Raw genomic sequence first — 13753 nt, 5'->3', positions numbered from 1 at the left:
AGCATTATTAAACTTTGTTGAAGAGAAGTGATCAGAACAAATTCTATAGTTCCAAGTCCTAATAAAATTTGTATTACATATCTTGCTCCATGTTTTTCTTTTAATAGGGTCTGAAGTTAATTTAAAAAATCTTTTATTACTGTTTATCAGAACCATTTAAAATGTACATACTCTTACAGGATGCATATTTACAGGAAAATTTGTATCTACTTTTTGGTTTTGAAAAAAAATGAGGGACAGATATTTTGTAATATGTATTTATAATAATCAACTAATCAATAATCAACTCAAATATTTTTTAAAGGTGAAACGTCTTGATTAAAAGCAACTGAATTTGATTTTCAGACTAAAAATTGACAATGTAGAAAGATAGCAGTAATAAATAAAATCACATTTTCTTACCGGAAACCTGGAATTGCTGCAAATCAATTAAACATTAACCTGGTATTGCAAAAAGGAAAAAGAGTCATGAATAAATAACATATATGAAAGGTTATAGGTTATAGGTGGTAGGCATATATTGAAAAACAAACACAAATATGACAAATTATGTTCCATCAGTTAATGTTAACAACGTCATTTCTGTCAATTTTGCCAAGCAAGATGGCGGACATACGATTCCGATATAATCCATATAAGCTTCATACATGTGGACTTTTTTGTTTAGCTGAGCAGTGTATAGGATTGGCCTACTTAAAAAAAACACAATTTCTACGTTTATCTTCCATATCGATATTCTGTCTCTCTTAGCATTAGTGTGTTAAACGCAGATGATCCTATAATTGTAGGTTGATTCGTTTTATACCAAACCCTCTGTCAAGGTTGCCAACCGACTTTGACCCTTCTGGTCATGTGGCGTACAGAACTATTCCGATTTTCTCGAAAAGCTTAAAATATGAACGAAAATACAAGTGACGTCACCACTGTATTCTCATGTATTTTTTATGTTCAATGAGATTCTTTGGGGCTTCTAACGTGTTTTTCGTATTTATTTGTTTACCTATTGCTTAGGTATGTCTTGTTTTTAAAAATGGTAGAAACACTGATAAAGTCTGAGTGATTAAAGTGAAAAACGGTGAAAAGTGGTCAGGTTAGGTAAGTTTTAGATAACCAGCGCGTCTGGCAAATTACTAATTCCTGGGCAAAACTATAAACAAATAACTAATTTTGTAATTATCTCGTTTGGGCGGGATTTCTTTAAAGTGGATATTATAACGGCCAAAAGAGTCGGTTAAAAATAAGCCGATTTAAAAATAGCACTTCAAGGGGGTAATGCAGTGATTGTAGTTATTCTTATTTAGTGGTGACCTAAGAGGATATACCTACTAGTAAACTATTTTTTATATTTACATAAGGTAACTTAAACAAACATCATTATCAATTTAATATTAAATCAATAAGTCTTACACTGTCCTAACATAGGTAGATAGTCTTAGTTACATTTGCTTTCGGCAATTATTTAATTTAGATTCCTCTCTTAAATTTTTTAATAAATTAAGAAAGGAGTCTTAGGGACCTTCTTGTAGGCCTTATTTCACAAAGTTATTTGATTGGTTCTAGACAGGCAAGCATATTAAGGTAAATCTGAATTGAGTCACTGTTTTCCTGAAAAAGGCAAAGTTGAGTTTAGATATTTTTTTATTAATTTTCAACTTACATGAGATGAAACCTATTGAGAATAAAGGTATACTGAGCCATAAAACTAAACTTACCTAAAATAACAATTTTCATTGTTTTTTTGAACTTATGTAGACACACACTAGAAACGTTAAGGGTTTTCCAAGTGTCCATTGAAGGGACAATTTCAATCAATTATCAGGGGGTAAAAATAATAAGTTGTCTTATCAGAAGGTATGTAATAAAATTTGTTTTTGTGTTGTGTATGGGTGTATATAGAGTGAAAAACGAGCTCAATGAGCTAGGAACCTCTAAAAGATGATACTTTGTTACATTTATATGAATACCTTGGACCTGAAATTGAACAGATGAGTTATGATTTATGGTAACAATTTCTTGTCAAGCTAGATCCCTGACAACAATGTTACCTTAAAACATGTAATGTAGTCAAAGATCTAGATATACCCATTAAGGGTTTTTGGAGCTAGTGTTTGCGTGCATTGCACTAGTGAGCTATCATTTAAAGTATTAGCAAACCTTTATTATATTGTAATGAAATTCGGGAACACACTTTTATTGTCAACGTCAAAAACACTAACCTAACTCGCCTTGACTATCGTTTAATTGTTTCTAAGGTAAAAACTGACTAAACAATTAAAACTGAATAAATTGTCACGAAGCGCGTCCTTTTTAAAACCCGATGGAACAGTTTCGAAATATTTAGAATTATCTTCATTGTTTTTGCCCAAAGAGACCAATAATTTTAGGAGAATACTGACAGTCAAAGCAAGCAAGTATACAAATTCTAGAAAATGAGAACTACAGGGATTTACAATAATATAACCTAAATTGGGGCCAAAATGGGGCTCTCGAACAAGATGAACTGCTTAAAAACTAAACACTATAGATAAAAATAATAAAACAAATGTAAGTAGAACCCTAAAGAAACCCTACAAATTAACTTTAACTACAGAATACTACCAAAATTGTACAAAAACTAGGAGAATAATTAATGTATTTACATTTTCATAATACTGCTCTCCTCTTAAGTTTGATTGTCCCGATCAAACATGGGACCACCTGGGTCATGATAGGGCTCTAGCCGGACGATGTTTACAATTTTCATCTTCGTTGTAGGATGTCGCTGGATACGGTACACCACATCGTTGATTCTGGTGACCACATTGAATGGACCTTCCCAATCCTTCTGGAGCTTTGGTGACTTGCCCTTCGTCCTCTGTGGATTGTATAACCAGACTTTATCAGACTTTTATGAAGTTTATCCCGTGCTTGTTCGTGAACAATTTGTAAACGCTCTTGTAAATGGTCGACGTACTCCTCAAGGGTTTCAGACTTATAGGGTCTTTCAGTAATAATGTCCAAAGGTAAACGAAGTTCATCACCGTAGACAACTTTTGCCAGGCTTTTTCCAGTTGACTTGTGGATAGAAGAATGATATGCCAATAGGAATGGTTGTATACAGGTATCCCAGTCGGTTTGCTTAGAGTTTACCACCATCCTCAAATAGGTTTCAAAGTGCGGTTAAATCTTTCAACCATTCCATCAGACTGAGGGTGTAGTGGGGTTGTACGGGTCTTATTGATTCCCAGCAACTGTTTGACTCTTTAAAATAAACCGAGTTCGTAAACACGTATTTGTTTTTGCTCCTGATGAAGACCAAAATATTTAGTGTTTTTGTGCACGGAGAATTGTAATTTTTGGTACAGTTGAGTGTTGTGTACTATTCTATAGAACTTTGAAAAAATTAAATCACTAAATCTAATATAACTGATTTAAAACGACATAAATGTCTAAACAATAGCAGAGACAATAGGTAAAATTCCGAAATTCCATACTATGACGCCGGCAAGTGAGTTTTTTTTCTGTGTGTTTGTTTTTATTGTGAGGAATGTCACAGTGAAATAAATAAATACTCCGGTATGGCAGAAGCCGAGGATAACCTTATGGAGGAAAATTGCATAAAATGCAAACAGAAATGTTCAGAAGAATATTATAAATGTGATTCGTGTTTAAATCGAATCCATAAAAAATGCGTAAATATTACACCATCGGAAGTAAAATGCATGCCCCTCCAAAAAAGAGTTTTACTACTAATATGTGATGATTGTAGGGTATTTATTGCCAGAATGCCTTTTATGATTAAAACAATAGAGGAAATGAGAAAAGACATAGAAACAATAAAATCGCAAATAGAATCACCCAAAGCAGAATCATATGCAGCAATTTTACAACACAAGCCCATAGTTAAAAGCAGCAGTAGAGCAGGTTTACCTGCAATTGTTATGAAGCCCAAAAAAAACCAAAGTTCGGAACAAAGCCGGAAGGACATTCAAACTTTAATAGACCCTTCAAAGTTAAGGGTTGGTATAAGAAACATTAAAGAGGCCAAACACGGAAATATTGTGGTAAAATGCGACACAGAGAAAGACATTGAACGTTTGAAAAACGAGATGGAAGAAAAGCTCAAGGAACAATTTACTGTTGAGCTTCCAAAAAAAATTTCACCCAGGATAAAAATTGTGGGATACACTGGTGGACAAGTACTGGACCAAGTGGAAGCCAAAATTCGGAAGCAAAATAAATGGATAGACGCAAAGGACCATTTAAAAGTAACATACATGAGGCAGAACAACAATCAAGAAAAGGATAGTGTAATTTATGCGGAATGCTCAGGGGGATTGTTGGACAAAATGATACATTATGGGAAAATATTCATGGATTGGCAGCGTCAGCCAGTATATGAAGATCTGACCGTTTCACGTTGCTACAGGTGCCAGGGTTTTCAGCATAAAAGCACCAAATGCACCACAAACGAAGTGTGTGGAAAATGTGCTGGAAACCATAGCACACGGGAATGTAACCAACAGTTAAAACTATGTATAAATTGTACGGTTGCTAACCAGAAATACAAGCTTAAACTCAAAACGAATCACTCAGCTCTCGACCAGGAATGCCCAACTTTGAAATATCAAATAGGAATTTTGAGAAGTAAAATTGACTATTCATAAATAAATGGTACTTAACAACCAAGATGCTATTTTAGAGGAACTAAGTATGGAAAGTGACATTCAAGGGGAAATGGTGGACGAAAAGAGGTTAGAATGTCTTAAAAATAAAAAATGTTTAATAAGTTTAATTCATTTTAATATTAGAAGCCTATATAAGAATATTGACAACCTAATTACTTTTTTAGAAACTTATAAATTGCAAAATATAGATGTCATTGTACTAACTGAAACCTATCAAATCGCAACAGTAGACCATTGTAACATTCCGGGGTATAATGTTTTTTATAATGAAGCAAACTACAACAAAAATGATGGTGTGGTTATACTTGTCAAAGAACATTTCAATGTGGAGTTTTCTTTTACTCTATTGCCGAATTCTATGGCAACAGTAAGCCGAATAAATTTTGAAATAAATGGTTATTCTATTGGCCTAACAGCAACATATAAACCACCCCCTATTCCTAAGTCTAATTTTATAAGTGATTTACACTGTTTTCTGGAAGCAATAAAATTTTCGAACATAGAGATTTTTGTGGGAGACATTAATATAAATTTATTAGAAAAAGATGATAACCAAGTAGCAAGTTGTCATGCTATGATGAATGCTCTTGGTTTTCAGTCATACATTAATTTATTAATTATTAACTATTTCAAAAAGTTGCCTTGATCATTTGTTTATAAATCAAAAATTAAAGTCCAATATATTATGTTTTGAATCTTATATTATAGAAGAGGACATCACAGATCATAGCCCAATAATGCTTCATATAAGCCAAAAAGAACCAAAGGAAAATTTAACATCAACACAGAAAAAAGAAGTAAAATTGATATCTCTAAATTTAAACAGCTTCTACAGAATTTTGATTGGTCAATTGTATTAAATGAAAATAACTCTGAAATTGCTACAAACATTTTTTTAGAAAAATACCAACAGTTGTTAGCAGATGCAAAAAAAAACTTACATTCTAAAAAATCCAAAATACAAAAAAATTAAAGCATGGATTACTAATGGTATTATTACCTCAATCAGAACAAGGAATAAAATGAAGAAAAAATTATCAAAAAATTATTGTCCCATTCTAGAAAAAACATATAAAGACTACAGAAATAATTTAAACAAACTTATACATAAACAAAAAAATCAATATTACAAAAATCAAATAGAAATTAACAAAAATAACATGAAAAAACTTTACGAAATAATCAAAGATGCCACTTTGAAACCATGAAAATTGTAATAACAAAGACACTTTTCTAAATATAAAGAATAAAAATAATGCAAATTTCAGTAGTCCACTTGAGGCATCTAATTATTGTAATGAGTACTACATTAATATAGGGGTTGACATGGAAAAAGCAATTCCACCACCACAATATGTTCAACAATTGGAGCCTCCAATAACAAACTCCATTTACCTAATCCCAATAACAAAAAATGAACTAATAAAATACATCTCAGAACTAAAAACGAATAGCTCCCCTGGACATGATGATATAAGGCCGATCTTATAAAAAAGACCCATTTAGAAATTATAAACCCACTTTTACATATACTAAATTTAATTTTAGAAACAGGTGAAATACCTTCACAATTTAAAATTACAATTGTAACTCCCATTCACAAAAAAGGTACCAAAACCTTAATAAATAATTATCGACCTGTCAGCCTCATTAGTAACTTTTCAAAAATTTGTGAAAAATGCATAAAACATAGAATAATAAACTTTTTTAAACTAAACAATGTTTTATCCACAAACCAATTTGGATTTGTTGAGGCATGTAGTACAGAAGATGCGATGCATAGGTTAATAACTGAGGTTGTAAATAAATTAAACTCAAATAAAAGTTGTTTAGCGGTATTTTTGGATCTTGCCAAGGCATTTGATACCGTCCCTCATAGGGATCTTCTCAATGTACTTGAAAGATATGGAATAAGGGGAAGAGCCCTTCAGCTCTTCTCTAGTTATCTGTTGGAGCGGTATCAGATGGTAAGGCTAAATAATGTGTTGAGTGAAAAACGAAAAATAAAAATTGGCATTCCTCAAGGAACGGTCTTAGGCCCGATATTATTTATAACATATTTAAACTCCCTTTTAAAATTACAGATTGATGGGTTAACAGTATCTTATGCTGATGACACGGCAATTGTTGTTTCGGGAGATTCTTGGGAAAGCATAAGGGACAAATCCATGAACATATTGGTAGAAATAAAAAACTGGCTAGAAACTTCTAAACTAACTTTGAATTTAACAAAAACTAATTACATAGCTTTTTCTTTGACTAGTGTAAATAGACCTGAGTATACCTCGATTTTATTTAATGATGATTGCATTAAGGAGACCTCATCTACAAAATATCTCGGTATTATAATCGACAAAAATTTAAAGTGGAAAACACATATTGATCATGTCTCCAACAAAGTCCGAAAAGTTGTTCATAAATTTTACTTGCTAAGAGAATTTTTGAATAAAAAAACACTCACTATCATTTATAAAGCATTTGTAGAGTCAATTTTAAAATACGGAATACTGGTGTGGGGAGGACTTTATAATAACAGCTTATATAAGTTAAATATAATACAGAAGTACATTTTAAAAATAATTCTTAAGAAAAACCGTTTATATCCTTCTCATTTGCTTTTTAATAAAGATATTCTAGATATTAGATCGTTATATATACTTACAACATGTTCCTATATACACACTCAACCTAACTTAAAGATTTTGATAGATCATTCCTATGAAGCAAGAGCTAGATATCACGAGCACATAAAAATTCCGACAAGTTTAAATAATCTTAATCTGAGGCATATAAACTACTTTGGCCCAAAACTTTATAACTTATTACCAAGAGAGGTAAAAATATGTTCTAGAATGAAAAGATTTAAATTACTAACAAAGAATGTAATATTTGAAAATCACCATCAATTTGTAAGGATTTTTAACTAGTTTTTGTGCTTTTATGTCTATTTGGGTAGATTTAGGAGATCTATGATGTTAACATTACTAATCTTTTAATTGTATATGCAAATTGTTATAGTAGAATTGTTTTTGTTTTGGTTTTCACGGTGTAGAATTATATTACAAATAAATGTAACAAATTATTAGAAAACTTTACTACGCACATACAGATGTTTTTACATCTAGGTGTTGAGTACTAAGACTTGTATTAGATATAGCTATAGTTTAATTTTTGAAATAATTAAATAATATCATTCTATTGTAATCACTGATATATTGTGAAATAAATATATTTTCTAGAAGTTTCTTCTAGGAAACAAATAAGAAAATAAGAAATAAGCAACTGGCATACTTGTTGGAATATTTGTGACTCAAAGTTCCTTCCTTGGTCTAAATGTATCTCTCTGGGTACACCAAATCGACAAATCCAGTTCTGGAACAGCACTTCAGCTACTGTCGTTGCTTCTTGGTTCGGAATCGGATATACCTCGGGCCACTTACTAAAGTAATCCATAGCAACAAGAGCATATCGGTTTCCGGAGCTACTAGTAGGAAAGGGTCCTGCTACGTCTATGGCAATTCGTTCAAAGGGTGCACCAACAAGATACTGCATCATCTTTCCTCTTGTCCGGGTTCTTGGGCCCTTGCTTGACGAACACTGCTCACACTGTCGGCACCAGCGTTCAACATCTTGATGACTGTTCAGCCAGTAAAAACTAAAAAATTCCAAATTCACTTTAAATTTCAAATTTCAAACAAACATAACATCTAAAACACTTTACCATAAAATTTACACACATTACCAAAATTAATCATAACAAAACAGATTGAGAAAAAAAAAGCATCTTTTTGATAAATTTCATTAAAAAATAAGTAAAGCTGTCAATAAAACAGAATTTAGAAGAAGTAAATTACATTATTTAACAGGAAACAAAACTAAAACACTAAAATGATGTCAGAGCACAGGTTAAAAGGTATCATTAAAAAAATCGTCAAGGCTATAATATGTCCTGGATAATAAAAGTGATTTTAATTCCTTTTTGATCTCTTAACTAAAATTTGTCTGATACATAGAGGAACATGGTTGTACATTTTTTTGCTAAGGTATATAAGTGAGTTCTTCATGAGGGAGGATGTAGGGATTGGTAAGGGAAAATCGTTAACCTGGCGAGTCATATGACCAGTGTTAGAGGGAGGTTTAGGACATTTATGAATAAGAGTAGCTGTTTCTAAGATAAAAAGAGAAAAAAGAGTTATGATTTTTTGAGATATAAAGAGAGTCTTACAAGAATCTCTTAACCCAGGGGAACATAGATATCTAACTGCCTTTTTTTGAATTACAAAAATTATGTTTAATAATCCCTTGTTGCTTAAACCCCAAAAAGGCAAGCCATAACGAAGATGGGACTCAATAAGAGAAAAGTAGTTGTGATCCACTTTGATCAAGTTAAATTTCTATGAGAAAACTTACAAGAATTTATGCTGAATGCTTTCTTTCAATGTAATATGGAGACCAAATCTCTGATGCATACTCTAAACTAGACCTAACTAAGGAACAATAAATATTCTTATTTGAATATACAAAAAAATTCTTGCAGCTCCTAACTATTTTAGCATTTTTTATGGTTTTACTATTACTAAGTTTTCATTGAAAACGACACCTCGATTCAGGAGACATATTTTGGAGTTACCCAGTTTTGTAAACCTCATTTTGTAGCTGAAAGAATTTTAACAGTTTTCTCACTCCTTATATTGGAAACTGCAACACTCATACATAAATCCGTTAGTCCACCATCCTGCACCAGTCATAATACTTGTCAAGTAAACAACTTATCTCTTCCAATCCTCACTTACAAGAAACTCTCTTATATTTATTAGTCGTAAAATATTTAATCATGTTCCTTTTTCGATTAGGACTGTTACAGACCTTAAAAAGTTTAGGCGAGAACTAACTAATTTAATCCTACCAAAAGCTTACTACAGCATTGAAGAGTATTTTAACGACTCATTTTAATATTTAAAATTAATTATATATCTGTTGATCAGATTTTTTTTTATTATTCTTGTTTTATGTTGGTTCTTGCCTTTTCTTTTCTTGTTTTTTGGTTTTTTCTTTGATTATAATGAATATGCTTCTATGTACAATCAAAATTGATTCTGTATTCTGTTTTTGTCCTGTATCCTATATAACCAAATAAATACTAGTATTATAAATTCTAGGATTAGGAAGCTTTTAGCACAAGTTTGTAAACTTAGCAAATAAAGTATATTTTGACTTTGACTCTGACTTTGACCCCTTGCAATGAGTAAGAAGTATTGAACTTTCTATTTCCTTTGAAAAATCTAATTTCACATCATTTAGTTATATTAAATTTGACCTTGTTTATCTGACAGCAGTCATTTAAATTCAAATTCAAAAATTCCTTTATTGTTATAAACCTAAAAGTTGTTAACAAAGCTGTAAAAAAAAGAAAATAGTGGAAATATTTATAAAACAAAATAAGGAAATATTACAGGTAAAGGTTTTAAAGCTTATAAAATACATGTATCAAATCTAGTCAGTGAATAACAATAATAAAGATAACATATAAAACAAAATAATATGACTAAAAGTGTCTCCAATCTAAAAGTGTCTGGCATAAAATTCATCCAATGAGTAAAAACCTTCACTTTATAAAAATGTCTTTAATGTTTTCCTAAATTTAAGGTCACATTCAGTATTCCTCAAATTAAGATGTAAATGATTAAAAAGCTTCCTGCCGCCGTATACAAATTAGGCCCTTACCTTCTCAGTTCTTGGAATAGGAAGAGGCAGAGAAAATGTGTTATGAAGATTGTACTCAGATGGCGAATTAAGCTCATGTTTGTATTTCTTATGAACAATACAAGCTGTTTCCATTATAAATAAGGAGGGCAAGGTTAGGATGGAATGCCTCAAGAAAAGATCCCGACAAGAAGTGAGAAAAGGGACACTGCACATATAGCGAATTGCCTTCTTCTGCATAACAAATAAAGAATTAAACAGATACTGGGAACAAACTCCCAAAGACAATTCCATACGTAAGATGGGATTCAATGAGAGCATGGTAAGCATTTTTGGCTACAATAAAGTTAAGGGAATTAGCAATTACTCGAATAGCATAAAGGTTAGATGAAAATTTTTATTGCAAGTAAGATATGTTGCCTTCAAATTTTAAAAGCTTATAGGCAATTGGACTTATTGAATTATTATGCAAAGTAACTGCCTCTAGATCACACCATCCCATCCACCAGAATTCTTACTCTTTATGTCATGCAGGACAGCTTCACTCTCATTTGGATCTATAGGTCCAAGGAAAAATGTATCAGGGTCTTGAATGCTTGTGAGAGACTGGATCGACATTACACTGGGGAAAACTCTTATTTAATCTATCAAGATCTTCCTGTAAAAATATTTGGTTCTCTATGCTGTTGAGGAGGGAAAGTTAGAGAATTTTAAATAACATGAGAAGTGCTGGTGGGAATACTTCTGAAACATTAACTGCTGAGTCCCTTAACACCTATTATCAGGGCATTTTCACCTGCCTCTCTCAGAAATTGCCTCAGTCTATTGTGGATCAGAGCTTCTATCTGACAAATGTCCAGTTTCCTGAATCATTTTTCCTTAGACCTGCAGATCCTAGAAAAATTAAAGCATCTTTGTGTGATATAAAGAAGAAACATTTTGGTCTGGTGGGATAATGTGTCTGTGAGGGTTGTCTGGCAGCTCTCCCAGAGGCCACACTGTGACACTTTCTGAAATAATCAATGTTTCCTTTTCCTCTAGTATGTTTCCTTGATCATTTGTATGTCTTACTAATCCCATTGCACAAAGGAGGTTAATTCAACAGTCCCTTGAAGCTTAGACCAATAACATTGCTTCCAACCCTTGGCAAACTGATTGAAAGACTGCTAAAAGCTCATATGATGGGTTTTCTTAAAAGGCATAATCTTCTTAACATCTATCAATTTGGTTTCCAGCTGGATGCAATTTTTAACCTCCTGGAGTCCTTCTACTTAAAATTTAAACCCAGGAGAGTATGTGGCGGCCGTTTTTTCCAAAGTTTCGACTGTGTGAGTCACAAAATTCTGCTGCGTAAGCTTGAGGCTTATGGTTTCAGAGGAGTTGCACTTGATTGGTTTCACTCTTACCTCTCAGGTAAAACACAAAGAATGGTTTTTGGTAACAAAAAGTCTGAGAGGCTATCAATTGACGTTGGCGAGCCACGGGGTTCTGTACTTGGCTCCATCTTGTTTTTAATTTATATCAATGATGTTCCTCTCATCTCTATTTCTGGAAAATTCACAATTTTTGCCGATGACACTACTATTCTTTGGCATGATACAGACCCTAAATGAATGAAAAGTACCATTGATAAGGATTTGACTTTTATAAAACAGTGCTGTGATAGTAACAACCTAAAACACCTCTAAAACCAATATTCTTACTTTCAAATGCAATCTTCAGGCATCAGCTTTCAATAGAAATATAATTTATCCTTCTAGTTTAACCAGATTTCTGGGTTTTTATTTAAAATTTGAAGACCATGTCTCTAGTTTGCAAAAAAAATCGTCCAGTGGTTACGCCATTAGAATGAATGCCAATTCTCTTGACTTTGCGGTGACTAAGAATGCTTATCATGCTCTCATTGAATCATATCCTAGATATGGTATTGTGTTTTGAGGAGCATGTGCTCAGCATTTATTTAATTATATGTTCGTTTTGCAGAAAAAGGCACTTCGTTTTTTGTGTTGGGTCCTATTTCATACTGTTTGCCGTGATCTGTTTCTAAAATATTCTATTTTAACTCTGCCTTCCTTATTTATACTCGAAACAGCTTGTATAGTTCATAAAAAATAGAAACAACTGGTCACATACTAAAAAGTCAAATAGTTCTGGGATTCATGATTGGATAGAAAGACTTCTGTAGTTAGTAGCAACATGCCTTTCACTGCTCTTAAATATAGGAATTATAAAACAATGTTTCCATTTACTAGGAAATATTGCAGTTCTCTAAGATAGCTTACAAAGCAAGTACGACCAAAGTGCAAACACAATGGTTTAACAAACCATTTGGTATACCATCAGAACCCAATGTGTTTTTATACGGAAGCTTCATGATTTCAACTTTTCAGTAGTTTTTCATTTTTTGACCGATTTCTTGGCTTCTTCATGATTGTAAATCATGTTCTTTTCAAATAAATAAAAAAAGAGAACTTCAACTCATGAACAGGAAAAGTCACATTTGGCAACTCCTGGCACATAATCAACACTTAAAATATTTCAATAATTACGAATAATTTACAGAGCCTTAATTTTAATGGCAAAAAAACTTACTTTTAAGAAAGTATAAAAAAATCAAGTAATAGGGCTAAGGAGTCATGGAGAATCGTAAATGCCTTGAGGGGTAAGGCTGGTCATGTTCCTCAGGTTTCAAGCATTTTAAAACCTGACAATTTAAATTCGTTTTACTGTACTATAGCGGATAACCTCTCAAAAAGTATAACACAGACTGGAAATCTCTTGAAATATTTGTCACATGTAAGAGTACCTGAATCTTTTTTTCTTGCTCCCACTGATGCTTTAAAAGTGAGGGAGATTCTTTCTAGAATTAAAAATAAAACTAGTTTAAGTTGGGATAAGATATCCTTGCGTATTTTTCTGGCTCTTCCTACAGAGGTTCTTGAAAGACTTGTTAAGGTGAGAGTTGTTTCATTTCTTAAGCAACATGATATTTTGAGAATTGAGCAGTTTGGATTTCGACAGGATGTTGGCACGGGGGACGCGATTTTCGCATTTCTTCGGGAGCTCTATGATAGGTTAAATGCCGGTGATGCTCCTGTAGCAGTGTTTTGTGATTTGTCGAAAGCTTTTGACTGTGTGAATCATGAAATACTTCTGGGAAAGTTAAACAAATAAGGTTTCAGTGGTTTAAGTCCTACCTGTCTGGCCGAGTCTGGGGAGTACTTTTCAATGATGAAATATCAAGGGAGTTGTCTGTCAATGCTTGTGTTCCCCAGGGTTCAGTTTTGGGCCCACTGTTATTTCTTTTATATGTTAATAACCTTCCCCAAATTTTTACTGAAGGGAAGTTCACTAGGTTTGCAGACGATACAACTATCTTATGG

The 13753-nt window shown here is 32.6% G+C and overlaps 1 protein-coding gene across 4 annotated transcripts in view; it reads left to right on the top strand.

The window, feature by feature from the left end:
* Nucleotides 1–838: 838 nt before the first annotated feature.
* Nucleotides 839–13753, top strand: part of LOC126737745 (klaroid protein) — a 99005-nt gene continuing 86090 nt past the window's right edge. The window contains exon 1 of one of the 4 annotated variants that reach the window (XM_050442762.1): nt 839–1095. The gene's annotated coding sequence lies outside the window, so the exon portion shown is untranslated. Of the gene's footprint in view, nt 1096–1115; nt 1356–13753 lie in introns of those variants that run through there. The other 3 variants (XM_050442766.1, XM_050442765.1, XM_050442763.1) reach the window with 3 other exon arrangements.

This window comes from Anthonomus grandis, chromosome 6, assembly GCF_022605725.1.
Source record: "Anthonomus grandis grandis chromosome 6, icAntGran1.3, whole genome shotgun sequence".
Taxonomy (NCBI): Eukaryota; Metazoa; Arthropoda; class Insecta; order Coleoptera; family Curculionidae; genus Anthonomus; species Anthonomus grandis.
The sequence above is the reverse complement of the archived record's forward strand: the minus strand, read 5'-3'. Positions and strand labels throughout refer to the sequence as shown.